This window comes from Malurus melanocephalus, unplaced genomic scaffold, assembly GCF_030028575.1.
Source record: "Malurus melanocephalus ecotype Western Australia unplaced genomic scaffold, MMel_1.1 scaffold_392, whole genome shotgun sequence".
Lineage (NCBI taxonomy): Eukaryota > Metazoa > Chordata > Aves > Passeriformes > Maluridae > Malurus > Malurus melanocephalus.
Window position 1 is genome coordinate 179,092 of NW_026623624.1, and position 6,664 is coordinate 185,755.

Here is a 6,664-nt window from a genome sequence, read left to right on the forward strand (position 1 = left end):
AACAGAGAGTTTTGAAATAAGATCTCACTTTCAGACTGTCCTGCCACTTCTGAAGCCAGCAGAAATCCTGTGGCACTGGGGAAAGATTCCAGTTTTACAGTGCCTGAATCACCACTGATGTTCAAGGTGAACTGCACACACAGCTCACTACAAGCCATGGGGCAGGAGAGGACTGTGCAGAATGAAAACCTGGAGGCATTTTCAGACACTTCCCTGCCCATCATTGTCCCTTCTCCCCAGAGGAAAGCTCTGCCTCCCTCCCGTGTTTTGCCAAGGGTGGTGTGTGAAGGTACAGTGGGTGCCTGGCTGCAAGGAAARAAGTTATTACTATTTTTGCCTGCTGCTGCTTTTTGATATATATTCACCTTTGGTCTGTAAATTGGTGAAAAATCAGCATTTCCACCTTGAGCACTCTGCAGTGTCTATTTTCCAGGCAYAGACTCATCAGCTCCAGTCTTGTCCTTATTTCCATATTCAAAAATGTGTCACAGTAGACAAGCTAATGGATTCAGTTGGAAAAGCCACCTGAATGTATTGGGTAACATTTATTAAAGATTTAGAAGCTACTTGCCAAAARCCTCTTCTCAGAAAAGCAGAAAAACTTAATTTAGTAATGACTGAGATACTAAACTGAGTAAATGGGTGGAATGCAGAATTATATTCTATTTAAATGAGACATTCCWGCATTTCAGAGAATTAATCAAACTGGTAAACACAAATAAAATTTTTGACTGATCTTTCAAGATGGTATTTTTAAAAAATTGCTTAAATTAGCAAAAAAATAAGAGGGGAAACAAGCTGCTGATCCTCTCACTTTTAAGCTGCAGAGTTATGGATCTGGAACAAAAAATTAGTGATTTACAAAACGTTTAACTTGACAACTTTATTTCATGTACTCAAGAAAAGGAAACATTTTCACCAACACAGAGGAAGAGAATGAGCTGTGGGGAAAATCTGAGAAGATTGTTTTTCTTGATAATGCATTTATCTTGTGCTTACCACAGTAAAATTAGGCTCAGTTCTTCATCTTGCCCCTTCCATGACTGCTTTTTTTTTGTAAAACATCAAAATCCTCTCTACCTGATCTGTAAGAAGAAATTAATGGTTCTTCCTACTAATGTGTCTGCAAAAAAACATTTGGACTGGCTAAAGTGTCCGAAATCCAGACTCTGACTTGGATCAATGCTTCTGCATTACTAATAAGACCAATTTTATGACAACGTGCTTCTTGCAGGACCTCAGATAAATGTGRCAATGAACAAAGAGGATTTCGGAGCACTATAATGTCAGGCAGCTTGTTCAGCAGGTATTTATATCTTCTGTCCTGGTAATGGGAAAGGTGACATTGGCTTTGAAAGGATAAAATTAGGTGCTAGCTCAATAAAATCACTGAAAAGTTCTGCCACAGCACATGCCAATGCCCTTTGAAGTAGAGTAGCAGCAGCAATAGAGCAGAAAAAGAGAGGATATGATCCAGACGTGGTTTTGACAAAAGTGTTTAGTAAGACATACACCCAATGCCAAGAATGTGGAGCTCTGAGAGTCTGGGACTGTTTTCATTGATGGTGGGAAGGAACTGAACCACTGTGGGTCTCAGGGAAAGAAATTATGTCAGGCAATACCTTTGGGTCTCAAAAGCATTTAAGAAATCACTACTCCTGTTTTCTTTCTCTTCTGTAAGATATTCCCACCCTTTTTCTCAAAGGTGATTCAGTTTTTAAGCTCACTTCCTTTTCTTTCAGGTTAAAGGAAAATTGCTAGTGCATTATTTAACATTTCCTTCCTACTATCTCCTCTTTTATGKATATCCTTTATTTCCTTTATTCACAATCAAGAAATGATGTTATGCAGGTATAAGTGGATTTCTGGACTTAAATCAAGCTGTGTTTTCACGTCTCATTCAGTGACATAGTGCTTCACATTTAAGTACCTGGTTCAGGATATTTGCATTGATACTGAAAARACTTATTTCTCTCTTTGGTTTAAAAGCAAGGCACCCAGGCTGAAGGGAGAGGCCATCCCAAATAAAAAAAGATCTCACTAAAAGAGCATTCAAAATAAAGACCTTCTTGAAAGAGCTTTCTGAGACTGAATTTGGGTGAAGCTCTGAACAATATRGTCTAGCAGGGGGTGTCCTGGTCCACAGTGCGGAGTTGGAACTGGATGACTTTAAAGACTCTTCCAGCCTAGGCCATTCTATGTTATCATGATTCTATAATCTCAATCAGATGGGAATATCTTTTCTACAAGCTTCTTTATCTTGTGAGCTGCAGCACTGAGAACAAAATCAWACTGCAAGTTAGAAGTTCAGGCTTCTCTCCAGGTTCCCAATGCRCAGCAAGATTTCATTTTCTCTAGTAAATAGTGGGAAAGAGATTGAAGCAAGAGACATGATAAACCTCCTGTCAGAGCAGCTGGAGTTCCTTATTTTACTAAAAAGAGTGCCTGCATTCCACTTGCTTTTTGGGAACAGTCCCAGCTCTTGCTGWCCCACAAGCTGTGTCCAGGCAGGCCTAGAGGAAGGATCGAGGCTGTGCCAAGGAGCAGCCCAGCAATTRCCCAGTCCAAACCTGTCTAGTTTAAGAGTCTAAGTACAGGTGAAATTTCCAGACATACCTCAACTTGAAATATGGATAGATAGATTGATCAGGAGAAAAAGTAAGGAAAAGGTGTTTGGGTAGGGAGAAAAGAATCAGTACAGGACTGATGAGGAGCAAAACTGACACCAGGGCTGGTGAGAAACACAAGCTCTTCCACTCAACTTTAAAATGGGGTAAATATGCCTAGAATTTAACAAATATTCTTTAAGGCCCTTGAATGTCATTTTGTCAATCACTGCAGACCTGCATAGATATCACTGCTGCTTTTGGCTTGTGGTATTCATTTTTTGGATTTTCCAGTTTCAGCCACCTATCTGCTGTTTACAAATGGAACACGAGACACCTTTAGCAAATGATTGGCATTTAGCAATTGTTTAATCCTTGGCCTTTTGAAGCCAAACCAAMCAGTTCCAAATAGCTTACCTAAGGAGTTGTGCAGTTCAACACCTCTGTGCTAATATTTTGCAACCAACCTCCTTCTCTTTGGATACCTTTATTCAATTGTCTTGGTAGAAGGTAATCAATGCCTTCACACCCCATTCCATTGTTAATGAGTGAGGTCAGTGCCTCTGAACACTTTTGTAAGAGCACTTCCCTCTGCCTGTCTATAAAATAAGTCTTCCCACAGTCAGACTTCAAAGCCATGTCCTAAAGGCATTTTCATATAGTTCTCATATCTTCCACTTCTTTGGGAGGTGACATTGTCTCCATTGTTCTTTTAGTCATGGAGGACTCAATAAGACTCAAAAAGTTACAGCAAGGTTCAGTTTTGGACTGTGGTAGTTTTGTTCATCCTTGTAATGTTCAGACCATTTAAAAAATGGCAGTGAGAGMCATTGTTTTCCATAAATTAGAGGGAAAAGACAGTTCTGTGGGAACCTGGGTCCCTGCCTCATTCAGGTATTAACCACAAATAAAAAAGTGCTGGGTAATTACTGGGCAGTGCCTTTCAGGGTGTCTCACATACCAAAATCAGTGAATTCTCRATGACTTCTGTCTCATTTGCCAGTTGCAATCCTAAAGCCTTTAAATAAGAGTGACATTACCTGGTTTCCTAAAATAATAGAGGTGAAATATGACAGAGTAGGRTGGGTGCAGCTTGCCCAGCTTAGTTATGACAGAAACTGAGAGGTGAGGTTTTTTTAACTCACTTCTGCTTTCAGCTCTCTTGTGAGCATCTATAAATTTCRTGATGGAAAACAAACCAAATGATCACCCAAATGCAACAACTGACTTCATTTCCTTTGAAGAAATTCACATGGGCATAGGAACAAAAAGAAGTATTAACAGAAGTTTCTGCAGGAAGACAGATGCAAGTACAATTGAAAGCTCCTAATGTTTCCAAAACCTTTCTCTTGGCCTGATCACAAAAGAAATTACCACCTGAACAGCTGTGCAGTTTCACAGCTTGGGATCCCAATAAATGTTTTTTGCAAAGATTCTCCAGCCTAAAATCCATTAATCTGTTCACTTGACATCACAGGTGCTCTGGAAAGAGTTACCTGAGATCAGTTCTGCATTGAGACATCTGATCAGTTAGACAAGGCAYGAAGCAGACCTTACAGGCAAGCACTTTTTGGCTCTGAATGATTCAAATAAAACAGAGTGGAAAGAATGGGGCAACCAAATGCCTCCTGGAACACAAGACTCTGAAAATATAGGTAGTTATTTCATCTGACTGAGCAATATGGTCAAATGGCAGCAAAATGATCTGAGTGTGACTCAGCTGTCAGGTCTCTTGACTACAAAACTGCTGAGTTTCTTTGAAGGAAAAAGGGAAAAATAAAGAGTCACGTGAGAATGTCTCCAAGGACAGATGGTAGAAATAGATAGCTCAGACACTTGAAACTGATAACTTTGCTTTAGGGGGTCAGAAAATTTAGCTTGGAAAGACATGCATGAGAAATCCTTTCCAGGATGTCTTGGCAAGGGTCTGACCCCAGCCCTTCCTTCAAGTTGTCAGTGATTCAGGAGGAAGGACATAGTTAAATAGAAGTGCAATAGCTAAATATAATATGYTTTTCTTGTTATTCTGGAATTCACATTTCTTTATTCAGGGTCATATGAGCTCAACTTCTGCAGGAGRTCCATCTGCCAGCATAAAGGATATACTGTTCCAGGATTCCTGGAGACCCTCTAGYTGGATACCCTAGCTGTCCAGATGAGTGGACACTGTTCTTATGTTGGGTAGGAAAATGCCTTTGCAAGAAATGTTTAATGAAACTGCTGCTTTCCTCCTATCTAAGCTGTTTCAGCTCTGCTTGACACTCTAAACCTGCCTGCTCGCTTTCTCATTTGTGCATACCACTTGAAAATGATCTACATGTGTTTCAGGTTTGTTTGCCACTTCAAATCTGATTCCATGGCTTGGTGCTTTAAAGTGGTCTCCACACAACATTTCAGCTTTTCTCGTCACTTAGATGTTACCTTTGATCCCTCTTAGTTCTGTCACCTGCTTTTCCCTTCAAAGCTGCCTTTTTGTATTAGGGCTTGAAGGAGGACTTATGGTACAYAGGATATCAACAGAGTCTCTAAAAGAGCAGAATCATGGCAGCTTCCTTTGTTTCCTTTGTCATATCCAGTTCCAGCTCCCTTACTGTCAGTGCTCCTGTTGCTGAGGTCAGGTTCACCTCTCCCTGAGTACTTCTCACATGGTTTCTTCATCCATTCAGTGTGGCATCAAAAGCTGACACTTAATTGACATGAACATAATCTGTTTAGTTAGTACTTGCTTTGAAAAGTCTGGAGAAAGAGTCCAGAAACATGATGGGATTGTCCTTTTTTGTCTTCATTTGCGTGAACCTTTTGTGAGTTTACAAGATTAGACTTGTTTCGCAGAGCAGGTGATTGGAGCAGRTTGATGATTTTGATAGTTTTTATTTGACTTGGACATAATCCATCATGAGACTGTCCATAAGAGGTGCAGGGGTGAGGTGTTTCACATAGAAAGCAAGTGACAGTTATTAATTCTARATTGTATACACAGCCCAAAGTGAGGTCAAGCAACAGTAATGTTAAAGGACTACCAGGGCAAATAGCAGCTCTAGCAAGTAAATGGGTAAGCTTGGGTTAAACAATACAAAACTCCTTTCCCACTTGGGGAGTTTGTATAGAAATCACAGAGGCAGGAAACATAATAAATCTTTTGTTTCATCCTATGGAAGATCAAGGGACCAATGGCACCAAAGGAGTGTCCTTAGGGTAAGCAAGGTGCTGACAGAGTACAGAGCTCAACAGAGCTCAGCCATCCCACCTGTTAAACTCATTATTGTTAAACTCAGGCAGAGCCTGAGAGAGCACCTTAAATTGTTTATTGCTGTAAGGCTGATAAAAGTTGAAAAAATTAACATCAGCAAAGCTGGTGAACTCACTGGGAGCTGACCCGTCATTTCAAAGTCTCTTGAAACAAACGAGTGCAAAACATCCCATAGCACAGACCCAAAGGAAATTCAAATGCTTATAACAAGGARTCACTTTCTCCACCCTACCTGGAGAGAAATTCCAGGAGACAAGGCTGAAGTCAAGTATTTTTCTACACTTGATGCACCAGCAGAGTACTGGCAGGTGTCCTAGGAAAAACAGAACATGCATTTGTGAACACTTGTAGGCCTTTTGGGAGACACTGAGAGCAGGACTGTGCTATGCACCTAAGGCATTCCACAGTGACATTCTTGGCACCAAAACAGATGTTGATCTTTTCTTTGGATGGAAATTTGACCTGTGGGAAAATAGTGGAAAATTAGGAGAGCCTCTGATGAGATCAGGAAAGCCCCAAACCCTTGGTAGCTACTGCAGGTTCCTCGTGTCAGATGTGACTTACCTGGGACAGGGATTAGCACAGCAAKCTGACAGGTGAGTCACAGAAAAAATAAAACCCTGGCTAGCACACCTGTTCCTCTGAAAAAGGATAGGCTCAGAGATTAAACTGAAGTTTTAGAGTTAAAATTTCATAGGAGAGTTAGCAGGTGAGCTGCTAGTATGAAAATGTGACTCTGCAAAGATGTCTGAAAGACAATGAGTGAAAGAAAGTCCTGCTGAGACATGAGAATGTGATAGAGTTAATA